The sequence below is a fragment of the Ctenocephalides felis genome, unplaced genomic scaffold (assembly GCF_003426905.1).
Source record: "Ctenocephalides felis isolate EL2017-DRISC unplaced genomic scaffold, ASM342690v1 CF-g0.4_SCAFFOLD_01886, whole genome shotgun sequence".
NCBI lineage: Eukaryota > Metazoa > Arthropoda > Insecta > Siphonaptera > Pulicidae > Ctenocephalides > Ctenocephalides felis.
The window spans coordinates 101,538,863-101,555,871 of NW_020538040.1; the positions used below are offsets into that span (position 1 = coordinate 101,538,863).

Here is a 17,009-nt window from a genome sequence, read left to right on the forward strand (position 1 = left end):
GTAAAATGTTTTTTGAATTATTCTAATCGGACGCTCCGTTATCTTAAAAACTGAGTTACCGTTTTTGGCACTTTTTGCCCCATATCTTCGGAACGGCTAGACCTGCCTTTGCCAAAAACTAATCACGTCTCCTTATCAATACGAATCGAACGCTTTTTGAATTATTCAAATCGCTTCATCCGTGTTCCCTAAATCGTCGACGAAAATTTGTAACCGAACACACACACATACACACACACATACCTCCATTTTTTATAAGGTATGCCAAAATATTCAGTAATCTCTATGATATATATATATATATATATATATATATATATATATCTTTAATATGGAGGTCTTTAATATGGAGATTGTCGAATTTCCTTGCTCCCAAGCGTTCAAATGGTTCCAAATTGATAAAAAACAATTCTATGAAAGTTTTAGTTCTTAATATTAACTTTTAGATAGTGCGCAATTTAATCAAACTTCGTATGGAAATAACATGGAAAAAATTTTGAAAATTAAAAAAAAAATTTTTTAGGTATAACTTAGCGACAAATGTGCAGAATTTTTGAAAATGTTTTCATGCTATTTCCATACAAAACTTTGATTGAATTGCGCTCTATCTAAAAGACTATATTAAGTGCTAAAACTTTCAGAGAATTGCTTTTATCAATTTGGAACCATTTGAGCTTTTGGGAGCAAGGAAATTCGAAAATGTCCATATTAAGGGGTGGTCCTTAATATATATATATATATATAATACTATTTTATACTTTTATTCAAATTCGTAAACTTATATGAACTAGATGCTGTAATATGAATTTAAATTTATCAATTTCTCAAAATATAATGACTCAATATTTAAAAAAATTGTAATAATAAGGAAGAAACAATTACACTTTATATTTTATATTTTATTATACAAATACAGAATTTTAAAAATAGATAGATAATTCATTTTAAATTTATTACTAATTTATTTTTTAAAGAATCTCTGAATATATTTTAAATGTATAAATCCCAAAGTATTAACTATACATTCAACCATAACAAAAGGAAATATACTAAATGCATTTTGTGTACAAGAGCAATTTATCTTTAAAAGAATCCTCTTAATTTATGCAATTACATAAAGGCATCAATGCTCATTTATGTAAATTATATTCTTATTTAATGCAAATATACAGACTAGCTATTGAAATGCTTTATTTTACTAAAATAGAATGTAAAGTTTAATTGGTCTAGAGTAAACGAAGAATAAATATAGTATTGAAATACTCTATACAAATTCCATTAAATTTAATTGGATTGGTTTTTGCTACACAAATTCTTTATAATATACCTTTTTTCAAGAATCCAAGAATCTATTTATCATTACTTGCCGTACCAAGAAGTCATTCAGCTCTATATATTATGTATATATATATAGATATATATATATATATATATATATATATATATATATATACAGCTTAAATATACATAAAATTATTTCAAAACACATTACTAAAACGGTATATGTTTCAATAATATAATTCATTATGGAAATAAAATTTAAACATGTTTTTTTAGTTTTTCCAGGCGGTAGAGCAGCAAGGAATTTAGCGAACAAAAACTTATGTATATATAAATAAGAGTATATATATATTATATACAACATATATTATATCATATATAATATATGTTGTTGAATACAATTATTTTCAGTATGTGTCTTTTTTATAGATACTGTGCCATCGCCGCTATTTAACCTACTACTACTTTCCCTTATAGAATATTTTTTTTTTTTTTAATTTTAATCGAATTGCATTAATTGTGTATATGTAATTTTGTCTTCAGGCAAAGTGCATAAACTTTCCGATATGTATAAATAATCCTTTTTTGGCCGATATTTGGCCAAAAACTAATAAGCACAATTTCAATTAATATCTTTCAAAGAGGTTTTGATTTTTCAAAATTAGTTCAGGATTTTTGGGAAATCAGCCCATAAAACGCGACATAACTTTTTCCAAAAATATTTTAAACGTCGGGAAATCATCACATTACCAAGTAGAATTTTCTATCTGAAATTCAGCTCTATATATTGTATATATAGATATAATATATATATATATATATATATATATATATATATATATACAGCTTAAATATACATAAAATTATTTCAAAACACATTACTAAAACGGTATATGTTTCAATATATAATTCATTATGGAAATAAAATTTAAACATGTTTTTTTAGTTTTTCCAGGTGGTAGAGCAGCAAGGAATTTAGCGAACAAAAACTTATGTATATATAAATAAGAGTATATATATATTATATACAACATATATTATATCATATATAATATATGTTGTTGAATACAATTATTTTCAGTATGTGTCTTTTTTATAGATACTGTGCCATCGCCGCTATTTAACCTACTACTACTTTCCCTTATAGAATATTGTTTTTTTTTTAATTTTAATCGAATTGCATTAATTGTGTATATGTAATTTTGTCTTCAGGCAAAGTGCATAAACTTTCCGATATGTATAAATAATCCTTTTTTGGCCGATATTTGGCCAAAAACTAATAAGCACAATTTCAATTAATATCTTTCAAAGAGGTTTTGATTTTTCAAAATTAGTTCAGGATTTTTGGGAAATCAGCCCATAAAACGCGACATAAACTTTTCCAAAAATAATTTTAAACGTCGGGAAATCATCACATTACCAAGTAGAATTTTCTATCTGAATGAAGTAGTAAATAAATTAATTAAACACGTTTAAAAAAACCTCAATGATTATAATTTTGCTATTAATATCATATTCTATTGATAGCATACAGAGGTCTAAAACAAAATAGCATACAAGTAATGCCAAATGATCTCCATATAAGATTCAAGTATGATCCTAACTAATTTTGTCTCTACAGCAAGAAGTCTTCAGTATTAATTACTGTTTGTTTAGTAAAGTTGATATGATATGTTTTCTCTTGTGTAAATAATACAATATAATTGAACGTCTCGACACGTGTTTGATGCAAGTTGATCAACATATGTGTATACCATGGTAGTAGGAACTTGAATAGTTTAAGATGTTCCATATTACACTAAGTATTCTGGTAATGTAAATATTGAATAAGCAGGCTTTTCCCGTCTACATGGATTCGAAACACGAATTTACTTTCCAAACGTCAAACATTTTAGCGAGTGCGAGCAAGTTCAGTGCGAAGTATTGGCGGAGTCAAATATAATAGTTTGTACAAGTTTTAATCACTAACCCTAACTCATAATATCGATAAAGTCTTATGAGCGTAAATCACTTCAAAGATGATAAAATTCACTAACAAAAATTGTTGATAAAAGTTGATAAAACTTACTATTGCAAAAAGTGTAAAAGCACTTTTTAGTACGTATTTGTTAGAAAAAAAAATTATTTGAAAATAAAATTTTACTGAAAACTTATATATCATTTTGTTATTACAGAGAAATCTGGTCGAAACACATAGGCCAGACTGGGTACGGTTGTGCCAAGGTACGGTAATGATAATCGTCATAACAGATGAACTGTGCATATTTTGAGATATAGTCTAAAGTGAGAAAGATGAAGAATGATTATTCGAATAAGGTCCTATTATTGCTTTCAGTTAGTGCCTTATATTAACGTGATCTGTAGAGTCTACAGTGTTGACCGCCTTGCTTTTGAAGAGTCATAAGTAAGTTTTTATGTTCGAATATTTTTAATAATAACTGTTAATTGTACACAGATAAATCACTTCGGTTTGTTATTTTGCTGTAAGTTAAACCTTAATAGTTATTTACCAGCAATTAGCTTCTACAGTAAGTTATCAAGGAGAGGAGTACGAAATATCATCAAAGGAGCGCATACCATCCAAACACTCTAATAAAAGACCTGCTAAAACAAGTACCTATGAGAAGATTAAAAAGAAAGTGGCCGCAAGATTTAATAAATTACAATCAATATATTTAGGTAAGAAAATTCCCCACTGGGGAAATTTCTAAAAGCCCTGTACCCGCCAGCAAATAACCTCATTGAACCCAAGGTTCAGATTGGTTATAAGAAAAATAAATAAAAAAAAAGCAATTAGCTTCTGCTTACATAATTTTGCTCAGTCAAAGTGATGATTTGTTTTCAAAAGTGTGCGGTGACATGTATTTCTCATCATAAAGTCTAACTTAACTAAAATTTAAATTAAAAAACTAAAAAACAAGACAAAATGCGAAAGAGAAAAAAGAGTAATTCAATACAAGAAAAAAAACAGATTTCACAAAGAGTTTTGTCAACTTTGTTTAAAAAAAATTATTATTTGTTAGATAGTGTTATATTTTGTTAATAAGCTTGATCAGGTTGTGGGCAGTTTTCCAGTATTTCAACGTAGACAAATAATCAAATTACGATTTAATTTACTTTTGTCCGAACTACTCGTAAATTAACAATAATATAAAAAAGGATAAAAAAGTGGCACAACAGTATCCATTCTTCCCTAATATTCCCCGAAACGTGGATGCTAATATAATTTTAACATTTTACTCAAAAACGCCTGAACTGATTTCAGAAATTTAAAAGCCATTGATGTATCCCAATAAAGACTATCGTTTGCCAGTTCTGTACGACGATCTGCCGAGAAAGATATTAGTTGGGAATGATACTGATTAGTTTTAGGTAAAAATCTACCGAGCCGTTTTCCTCTGTTGGAAAAAAAATTAAGCCGATTCTTATGAAACTTTTTCTGATCTTATAGAACTTACTGAAATATTACGGCCTTACGGCAAGTAGTTTAATTTTAAAAATTCATCAAAGTTTGAGAAAATTAGTAGTTTTTTTATGTTGTTAAAAAAAATTAGACGATTTACTTGGTATAACGATAGAGTACTTGGTCTTAATGAACATATGAATTCATTAAAGTCCTACGGAAGCTGGTTCAGCTATAAAAATTATTGATTTTTGAAAACTTCCTTTTAGAAAATACTTTGTGGTAATGTGTTATTATTTTATTTAAGTAAAAATGGATCACTTATGCCTGTTCTATGTAATCGCCCGCAGATATAGCTTTGATCGTTAAAAATATTTTATAATGTATGTTTAAATGTATATATATTAGTGATGTGCCAAGTCGAATCAAGTGATTCGAATCATTCGAATCAAGCCTTTAACGACTTGATTCGAATCAGATTTTACTTGATTCGAATCAACTCGTATCAAGCCGCGAAATATTTACTGTGATAAAATATGTATTAACACAAATTTTTCATAAATATAAAATTTTTATAAATATAAATATAAAAAAAATGTTTAAATTAATTCAATATATAATAATATAAAAAATAAAATATAAATATAAAAAAATAAATAATGAAAAAATCATGCGAGCCACCCGACTTTAATATGCTTAAATGTATCAGCCGATTACAAACGTCTTTGTGTGACTTTAACCGCATTCATCGACTAACTATATCATCCGACTTCATATGACTCAAACCGAATCAAGCGGCGATATGAGTTATTCCGACTTCATGAGCCAAACCGAATCAAGCGGCGTTCTGAGTTGTTCCGACTTCATATGAGTCAAACCGAATCAAGCGGCGTTATGAGTTGTTCCGACTTCAACTCTGATTCGAATCATCCCGACTTCAAGCCGTTCGAGCGATATGAGTTCAAGCGATATGAGTTAACCGTATGGGCGATACAGTGCGTCGTCGTTCTTGCGTGTTTATTTATTTTACGGAGCGCTGAGAGCGATTTTGTACGTGAAATATCAATACCCAATTTTGATAATAATTAAGGTTTTAGATTTTAAATGTTATCAGAATAAACCACTCAAAATTATGAAACGCGTTTCGGGAATCTTTCAATATAATTCTCTTTTGAAACAGTTACTAAAACACCAGAAAGTCAGTAAATAATGTTAACTTCTGAATTCACATGAATGAAATTAACTTTCAGCTCTCAGTTTAGATGCGATCCTTTACTGATTACATAGTAAAATAAACAATCGACCCATGATTCCAAATATTATTTATATGCTTTAGTGATGCACAATTGTTTGGTAATCTATTATTGTAAATTAATTTGAAGATATGTTTCAGCCCTCCTCAAAATTATATCATTTTTAATCATTTTCAGAATATACTTTTTGATAGTAATTTATGTTTTCAATTTCTACTTTGTCGGTATATTGGTTAAACTGACAATTTTGATCATAAATTTGGATCACTTTTACTAAATTAATACATCCATGATTTTTTTGTCCATATATATACTTGATTCGAGTTGATTCGAATCATGATTCGAATCAGGTTTTTTTCTGATTCGAATCATTCAAATCAGGAATTTTTCGAGTCGGCACATCACTAATATATATATATATATATATATATATATATATATATATTTTCTAAATAATAAGATATATTTTAGAGTTATAAATATTACTACTATACGGAAATATTTATTATTCATGCGTTAACAAATGCATTCAAATATAATAACAAATTTATATCTCCAATATGGGAGATGACAAATGTAAATGCAAATACTCCTACGGTTTGGAGCAGATATTCATATTGAATTGTGAAACATATTTATATCGATTGTATATGTAGGTAGTTGACTAGGTGTAGGCAGCATTTTGCCTTAAGGCAAAAAGTATAAACTTTTCGATATATGTAAACAATTGAGGTTAAAACGTTGAGGTTTAGAATCATTTGAAATTGTGAGAATGAAATCTAGCGTAGGAGGGCGGTCGCAAATTCAAATTTGTCCTTGAGTAATTATACTGTCCAAAATAAACATTATATCGCTACACATAACTCATCAAACAAGCACCTATCGGACTATTCAAGTATTAAATTCCCTTAGAGTATGTTATTGTAATCGTCCAAAAATCTAATGTGAATTTTTTTGCATACCTTCATGGATACAATTTTCGTCTACGTTTTCGAGCACATGGATCGTTTTCTATGATAGATAGGAAATATGCTGATTAGTTTTTGGCAAAGGCAGGTTCAGCCGTTTCGGAGATACAGAGCTAAATGTTGTAAAAAATAAGAGTTTTTCAGGAAACTAAGCATGCGATTTGAATGATACAAAAATTTCTGTTCGTGTTGACGAAGCTATTACTTTTGAAAAAAAGATATATATATATATATATATATATATATATATATATATGTAAATATATATATATATATATATATATATTTCGTTTTTTTAATTTTTTTATTTTTTAAATAATTTTGACTTTGCAATTCAGTTTGTGATTCATTTTAAATCCGATTGAATAAGTTCTATTTATTTACTATTCATGTAAACACACACACAATATATATATATATATATATATATATATATAAAATGTTGTTGTTCAATTCATGGGCTCTTATATTTTGTCTAAATACGAATAATAAAAGTTACAGTATTTGAAAACATTTCATATTCCTTCAATATTTCATTACGGTGCGGGAAGTTCCAGCAATTTGCCTTAAGGCACGGTGCCATACACCGTAAAGTTTTGAAACGTAAATATATTTAAAAAATTTCCATTTTCGATAATTATCTATTATTATAACTTACGCTACGGGAAGTAAATAAATAAATTATAATAAGAATCATGTGTTCGATACTGATATACGTAAATAAAATAATATATATGGCATATATATATATATATATATATACATATATAATATATATATATCATATATAATATATATATATATATATATATATATATATATATCGAATTAAAAAAAAAATAAAGAAAAAAAAAAGAATATATATATAATATATATATATTATATAATATATACGTCAATAACATTTCCCGAACAATTATTCCTATTGGAGTTTGAAACATTTTGATATCGATCGGAAAAATAACTGGGAAAAAAAACTTGATTCTATATAAAGCCGCAATCTATTTTATGAACTTCATAAATTGCACTGATATTAATAACATTAAGAGCACGATAACAATATATTGTACACATACATAACAATGTATTGTAATATATTTTTATTGTGTGTATATTGTAACGTGAATGAGTTTCTTCATACTTTCGAAACTGGATTTTCGGTGAAAGCACGTACTGTGATTTGAAAGTCGCTCTTCAAAGAGTCGTCTGTCGGTCGTGCAACAACAAAAAAGCTGATTTCGTTACCTCAAAGGGATAATGGTGTCGCGTTGAGGTCGTAAGCCGGACCGGCCGAGCGCCGGTACCGATATCTCTATATGAATGGTTACGGGTTTCGAATCGAATAATTCTTCTGTGATATAGATATGATACTGGTATAATTCGAGAGATGATTATTGAAATAGCAAAAGCTTTTTCGTCGAAACTGAAATGTTACTGGATATGTAAACTGAAATGTTACTGGGCATGTAGGCCCAAAGCAATAGCAACAATTATCATATGTATATATATATATATATATAATATATATATATAAACAGTTACTTATATACCACATATTCTTTAATGTTTTATTTGAATTGCATTTAATTTTAGAAATTACAAAAAACACCAACTATCTCTTACAAAACTTGACACAGTTTTTTGTATTTCCAGAAGTTAAATGTAATTTAAACTAGTGGGGTGGGTGGCATCGTGCCTTAAAGCAAATTGCTGGAACTTCCCGTAACGTAACGAAATGTTTGAGGAATATTGAATGTTTTCAAATAAATTACAATAACATACCCTACGGGAAGTTAAATAAATATTAAAGAATGTGTTAGTATATAATTAACTGTTTTGACATTACGCTGAAGATGAGACCATTACCATGGTCTCGAAACGTCTGTAATTACCACATAAAGTGTTTGTTACAAATCTGAGTGTTGTATTGTTCACATTTAACATTTAATATTCGTTCCACTCATATTACAAAATTCTATATATACAAGGTGTCCCAGGTTGTGTCACATTAACCTCCTAAAAAATGAGAAGAAAAAATATTTCAATTTTTTTGGAAATTATGAGATTTTGAGTACAACCTAGAGCTTTGGTCGAATTATGTGGTTATTTTTAATAACTTTGGTTAATTATTGTGGTTAATTTTTAATAACTTTGTTCATTCAAACTCTGAAAATATTTCTAAAACTACAATAAGACAATAATAATATTGCCTCAGTTTTTAAGAATTAAGACTTTCTGTTGAATTGTGAATTTAAATTTTTTAAAATCGGTCGACTATTGAAAGACATTTAAAAAAATATTACTAAAGTGTGTTGGCAAGTTTCATCAAAAGTCAGTGTTGTAAAATGGTAAAATTCTAGATAATTTGTTTATTGAACATTTTTCAGTAAAAAAATTAAAACATAAAAATGACATGTACATTTTGATCGCACACATATATGACAAAGATATTGTGATAACACATATAGACAAATATTTGTGTCTAGCACGTCAAGAATTTGAATTAATTGCGAGTAAAATGTACTAGCAAAAAACATGTCATTTATAGAGTAAAATAAAGTTATATAAAGTTTTTAAGTGTTCTACCATTATACAATTCTGCATAATTGCGTCAATTTTTTATGAAACTTGCCAACACACTTAAGTACATTTTTTAAAGGAGGGCTTCTCAAAGTCGACCAATTTTAAACATTTTAAATACATAGATAGGTAGTCCTAGAAATGATATTCACGGTTCTAAAGTTTAAATGAACGAAATCAGTAAAAGTTATACACAATAATCAAAAAATGGTCCTATTTCATCAAAGATCTAGGTTTCACTTAAAAGCTCATAATTTCCAAACTACGTGAGATAATTTTTTTTCCATTTTTTTCAGGAGAGTTAAGGTCAATACTATTACCCCGTTTTGGCTTGACATCAAGGTCTCAAACAGCCTGTATATATGTGTGTGTACAAATGTATAATTCAGAATTTGATGTTGACATATTAAGTTGACATATGTATTGACAGGGTTTGATAATCGGGCTATTTATGTTATATCAATCAAAAATATTCTAAATTAAGTTACGGCTATAGTCCAAACAATTCAGTAGAACTAAAGTCGAATTTTTGAAACTCAAAAATTTAGCAAAATTGTTTTAAGAACAAGTAAATAAACAAAAAGTACTCGCAATTTTTTATCCTAATATTAAACACATAATCAAAATAATCCATAGTATGAGGATATGGTAATGCACTAACAAACAAACAAACACAATAAAACAGTTTTTTTTATAAATATTATTCAGAATTGCACTATTTGGTAAATCATATATTTTCACTAAGATTAAGTAATAGACAAATGCAATGACCCTGGCACACTGTGTTAAATACACAACTGTTTTTTGAATTGTATTATGAAGTTGATTAAATAATAAAAATACGTGCCAAAGAAGTTCACGATTATTTTCAAGTTAAAATTAAAAAAAAATTGTAGCAAAAAAATATTTTTGAAAAACACACACACACACACACACACACATATATATATATATATATATATATATATATATATATATATATGAGTGTTCATGTATGCTGTTGAAATAAGATTAAATGATATTACCTTATGTTTTATTGAGTTTTTGTATCCACATCATCTGGATTTACCTGATTGAATTACTGAAATAAAGAAAAAAATATTTAAATTTAAATTATTTGTTTTCCTTAAGTAGTTATATTTATTCTATGCACATAATTCTATACTCTATAAACTATTACACAATATATAAATTGCGCATTCCATAAATTATTATTTTAAATCCTAATGGATAAAGCGCGTCCTATTTATAGTATGATTGATAATCTAATTTGTAGGAATGTTCTGAGTGTATGGAAAAATGCATGTAACTAATATATTACCTTATATTATTTGTGAACAAATAACGAACTATAATAAAAAAGCATAATAGCCTAGTGTTTCCTATTTCGGTACGCTATTCAAAGGAAGAAAAATTGATTTGGCGTCTACGGTATTTTACGGTGGAGCGATCTGATACTTTGACAACTCAAACAAATTGGCTATAATGTTGTATTTATAGATATTTATAAATTGTACATTAATAATATAAAACTAATAATATCACTTATAATTAAACATCTACGATTAAATAGAGTGACGACAATATTGTAGTAAAAAATTAATGATTCTATATTTTTACATATAATTTCAACAAATTACATGCAAAGTTCAATAAATTTTTAATATAAATAAATAAAATATATAAAATAATAAAATAATATCTGCAGAAATTTTAACAAATAAAACTATTATTCTGCTACATGTAAATTTTTTATTTCACTAAAATTCTACAAATGTCATTATTAATTTAATTAGTTACTTATACAAACATGATAAAATAAATTTATTCACATTAACATAAAAATAAGTAAGTGATTGAAAATGTTTATTGAAATCCGAATAAAATTGTACAAAACAACTTTGGAATTTATTTCTTAAACTTTAAACAAATCCCATGAAATGTATTTACAAAATATAAACATATGTCTATTTTTATCAAAGCATAAAAATAGTTGCGTGAAATGCAATACCGTTAAATATGCAATGTATGTAATAATAGATATGTAATATAATTGAAAAAATATAAAAACAAGTATTTATTATTTAGAATATATACATATTAAATTCCGCTTATAGTTTTTTTATTCAAAAAATTTAAATTAAAAAACTTTCATATTAATATAGAAATAAGCACACTTTCATGTAACATCACTTCATAGAATAGAAAAAATGTAACAATTGTTTAATACTTTACATTATTTATTGAATACAATAGTATAAAATGAATTTCAAAATTTAAAGCATTGTTGACTGAATATAACTTTATTACTGTATAGTAGGTACACAAATAAATCATGTCAATAATTTAATACTTTTTAAAGTAATATAATTTAATTATTGACTAATGTATGGCATTTCTGATAATATTATTCAGTACTGATGTTATGTGACTCAGAAATGCAAGTACACATTTTTTACATGAGAATATTCGAGGCTCCGTTCTCATTTCAATGTAAAACCATTACAGGAATGCCTTTCATTTTGAATTTAATTTTGATGCAAACACTTTTGAAGTTTCAAAGCGACTCCTCTGTTACAGCTTATTAAAAATATTCGAAAAATCGTATTTTAAAGAGAAGTGAATAATGTTTCGCTCTCTTTTAAATGACAAATTATACAAAAGGAATAATTTTAAGCAAACAGAAGTAAATGAACAAAGAATAGCTTTAAATTTTTAATAAATTTGATCTTAATACATACATACAAACGTCAACATTTTTAAATAAGACAAACAAGTCAACATTTTCATATAAAACATATTAATATTATTTTAAGATGATTAATTATATTTATTGATTTTTTTTTCAAAATTAATCTACTTCAAGCTCAACATGAATAAACATAATTTCTTAAAATCCGGTAAGGAAAATAATTCTGTATCAAACAAAAAACTATCGAACAATGTTCACTAAAATTCCGATCCAATAAATCATTGTAAAAATATGTTTTTTTGCTATTTTTATAATAATTTACCTAATAAAAAGCTACATAATTTAATCAATGCGATGCAGTTCAAAATTAAATAACTGAATAAACAACAAATTTAAAAATTATATTATATTATATATATATATATATATATATATATATATATATATATAAATATATTGTTAAATGTAGTATACAAAAGTTTAGATCGACAATTATTGATGTCATAAATCATGTTTTAGTTGATTTTTTTGTTAATTTTATCATGATTGTACTCATCATTTCTTGAAATATAATTTTTACAGTTTAGGTGAATACAATTTATGTTGAAAATACTTATTATACACATTTTTCGCAAAAATCACACAATCCTGATATACACCATCAAAAGAATTCATCATTAGAGTTGGAATAACTGTTAATCTAATTTGTACAATAGCATGTTTAGATTTATTTAACTTTTTTATCTACTATTTTCTCATTGTTTACGCCCATAAAGGATTAGGTGGTCTTTTTACCCGAACCACATGTAAGCTATTTAATTCATGCTCTATCCTTCGAAGTTTTAAAGAAAAAATATGTTTTAGTAGAATTGTGTGACAATTTGTTGTGTTAAGGAATATACAGAAAAAATTACATGGTGGTTTGTTTTTCAATGATATTTATCTTTCTAATGATATCTAAGACAAAATACTGAGATGCTAATTTTCAAGCAAGCAGTTCACAAATAATTCGTTTCGTTTTTTTTGCGACATTAGCACATGAAGCATAAACTCGGACTCAGAATTGAAAAATAGGGTTTTTTGGTGAATCTTTTGGTCTGTTCTTAGCAATCATTTCCTGCATACTTGGAATAGAAGTTAAAATCCAAACACCTTCGGGTTTTAATGTATTTTCTGGACCTGTAATGCTTATGAATTAATACTTGTGTTATTCGGTTCATTGTATAAGTATGTCATTTTGGCCGCAATGAAACAAAAATGTATAAATAATCAAAATTTCTCCAAGCACCTGACTTTGGCAATAAATTAATCGAAATCACTAGTATTGACATAAGTTAATTGATTTTTATTTGAATAATTACGAATAGCAACAAAAACGAAACACGCTTGAGGTAATTACTACATTCAGACTGTGACAAGGACGCTCAACGTCTAACAGGATCGTTACTATCTTCATACTACTTCATGTCGCTAAGTTCATTGTCGCGAAAATGTTAATAAAACTAGGCAATTTTTAAATAAGATTACTGTGTCATTTTGTCCATTTATACCGTTATGTCTGTATTTCCCCTACCAATTAAGCATATGAATACAATAATGTATTTTTCCTGTACGAAAATCATAAATATAATTTTTTAAGATTTTTAAACTGCGGGTTTTATATAAAATCAGGACGTTTTTATCAATATATTCTGTTGTAATGGCTTAGAGTAATTTCTGTATTAAAAATAACACTGCATCTAAAAATAGTGGAAATTTGCAATTCTTTCCGATAGACTTGCTTCGTAATATATTACGATTGTTCGCATGTTCCGCATTTCTTCCGGAGAGTAATTTATGATCTCGTAGAATACAGATTGGATCCACTCGGTCTACTCGATGGAATTCTGACAACACACCTTTAATTAATTTCGTAGCACAATTTTACTTCAATATCGATAGAAAGAGGAAGAAAAATACATGTGTTGTTTTGGAATATTATTAATTATTAGTAACCGTAAATCATTCTTAGATTTTCGTGATAGCAATACATTGGAGAAAAGTTATTAATTATTTTTGTATATTTAATATATCATTTTTATATCATATGAGATTAACTACAATAATGTTAGTGAAAGAAAGAAAATAAGTAATATGGTATACCAATAATATAAAAATGTACCTACACATTTACTAGAACTTATAAATATATATATATATATATATATATATATATATATATATATATATTTTGTATGATTCTGAATTTGATGTTGACATATGTATTAACAAAGTCTAATAATCGGGCATAACATCAATAAAAAACATGAATTTCTTTCAAAAATTTATTTTAAATCCATACGTTTCGGCTATAATCCTAGCCTTCATTCAGTGGAAACTAAAAATAAAATTAAAAACTAAAACAATTGAATTGGAGTGAAAAGAAAAAAATAAAATAGTAATTAGTACTTACAATTAGTTGATCTTAGTGTTAGATTGGAAAATTTAATAATCCATGGTATTAGGATATGGTAATGCACTACACTATGTATTATAAACATTAACTTGAAATTACACAATATTTTCACAAAATACTGATTTGAAAAAATCACAAATGAATAGTGTGTTATTCGTAGTCTACGAATAACACACTATTCATTTGTGATTTTTTCAAATCAGTATTTTGTGAAAATATTGTGTAATTTCAAGTTAATGTTTATAATACATAGTGTAGTGCATTACCATATCCTAATACCATGGATTATTAAATTTTCCAATCTAACACTAAGATCAACTAATTGTAAGTACTAATTACTATTTTATTTTTTTCTTTTCACTCCAATTCAATTGTTTTAGTTTTTAATTTTATTTTTAGTTTCCACTGAATGAAGGCTAGGATTATAGCCGAAACGTATGGATTTAAAATAAATTTTTGAAAGAAATTCATGTTTTTTATTGATGTTATGCCCGATTATTAGACTTTGTTAATATATATATATATATATATATATATATATATATATATATATATATATATATATGATAAAGTTGTTCTTGGGCATCTATTCAGTAGGTAATTAAAAACGGTTTTATTGAAGGAAAATATTTTTATTATGAAAACATACGTTTCGAATCCTGATTTGACCCATTTTCAGCGCTACAATTAAAAATTTTATGGTTACAATTTAAAACAATATAAAAAATACGCAATTACAGAAAAATATAATCAAAAACATGTAAAAAAGCGTAAATCTAATCAATTTAATAAATTTGTTTTATAACAAATATATTGTAAAAGTATATAAACATGAAAATACAAACATAGACATAAACGAATGTAAAGAATTTACCATGCAAATAAATTGAAAAAAAAAACACAAAAACACACGAAAATTGCACAAAAAAAATATGAAACACAAATTGATAAACGTCGAATTATATGACAAATTTTAAATAATTGTATAATTAAAATAAAAATAAATAATATATTTTTTATAAAAAAGCTTATTCCAAACGAAGCATGTTGTCCGTTTGGAGTTTGTGTCACATGTAAAATGTGTGCGTAGGGCGAAGTCCCGCAACGCCGGATGGCACCAAGTACCGGACACTCTATTTAAAACGTGTTATTTAAGCGAGTATAAATCTTTTTACTTTAAAATACAAGTGAAAGGGGCATGAGGGGCACACGCCAAGGTACAGGATCATACGCCAAGCCTCACCTGTGACGCACACGACCACGGCGAGATCAACCCTTTCCTGTTTTAGGCGCAAAATCACGGCGTAACCTAAATATCAATGGAAGTAATTCTAGCATATTTATGCAGTTATATTTGAGTGGTATTCAAAGACAAAAGTTGTACCTGATTGTTATTCGTAAGAATATTATTAAATCTTTTATCCAATTTTAGTAGGTGCCACCAAATGAACGAAAATGTCTGTCCCTTAGCACCGGACACTAAGTCGTCCCTTAGTGCCGGACAGTAAAAATTTTGATATTTCTGTGAGAATTTACGTAATTTATTTCAGTTATTTGATTTTGTTCTGTATGAGTGCTAACAGTCAATACATACCCCCATTTTTCGTATTTCCTAGTCAAATAATGAAAAGATTATGGTGAATGCACCAGCTGAGAGCATCGGTGTGGCCTAGCCAAAAGGGTGGATGAATAGTGACTTTTATCAATATCTAAGAATATTCATCAAAGACATATATATATATATATATATATATATATATATATATATATAGGGTAAAGAAGAAATTGAATGGCCGCGGATAAAAAGATCTACCCCCAATATCTCAAAAACAAGCAAAATTACGATATTTTTACAAACTGCATTTGAACGTAGAAAAAAGATGTGTAACCAGCCACCACACCAAATCAAACAATAACAGTATCGGGAGATAAATGCAATGTAGATAATCCATAACAGAAGTATTTTCTTTCGTTGTTAGTTTTTAGGTTTTTAAGTTAAATCGACAGATGATTTTATATGACATCTATAATAGCTTACATGTCATGGGGGTGAAATGAACCTTGACCTTGGCAATGACGAAAGTAAACAATAAACTATTATACTGATATAAATCCAGGCAATCAATAGATGAAGTATTTAAAACTTCAGAACAGAGTTTACCTAAAACTTTTCATTCATTTTTTTAATGACAATAGATTTTTATTGCTAATATTACAAAAATAGAATTAGAATCAGAATTGCAAATAGAATTTCTTATACTAAACTATACCAATATAAAATAAATAAAAAGCTGTTTACTAAATTCAAAATAAAATAAATAAATAATTTTAAAAGGCTGCATTCAAAATTTCTTTTATGCACTATTATATTTACAAC

The 17,009-nt window shown here is 26.8% G+C and overlaps 1 protein-coding gene across 1 annotated transcript in view; it reads right to left on the reverse strand.

The window, feature by feature from the left end:
• The window catches only part of LOC113375603 (probable G-protein coupled receptor 27), a 521,019-nt gene that overhangs the window by 221,480 nt on the left and 282,530 nt on the right, over positions 1–17,009 (reverse strand). The window contains exon 4 of the mRNA XM_026615534.1: positions 10,511–10,566. The gene's annotated coding sequence lies outside the window, so the exon portion shown is untranslated. The remainder of the gene's footprint in view (positions 1–10,510; positions 10,567–17,009) is intronic.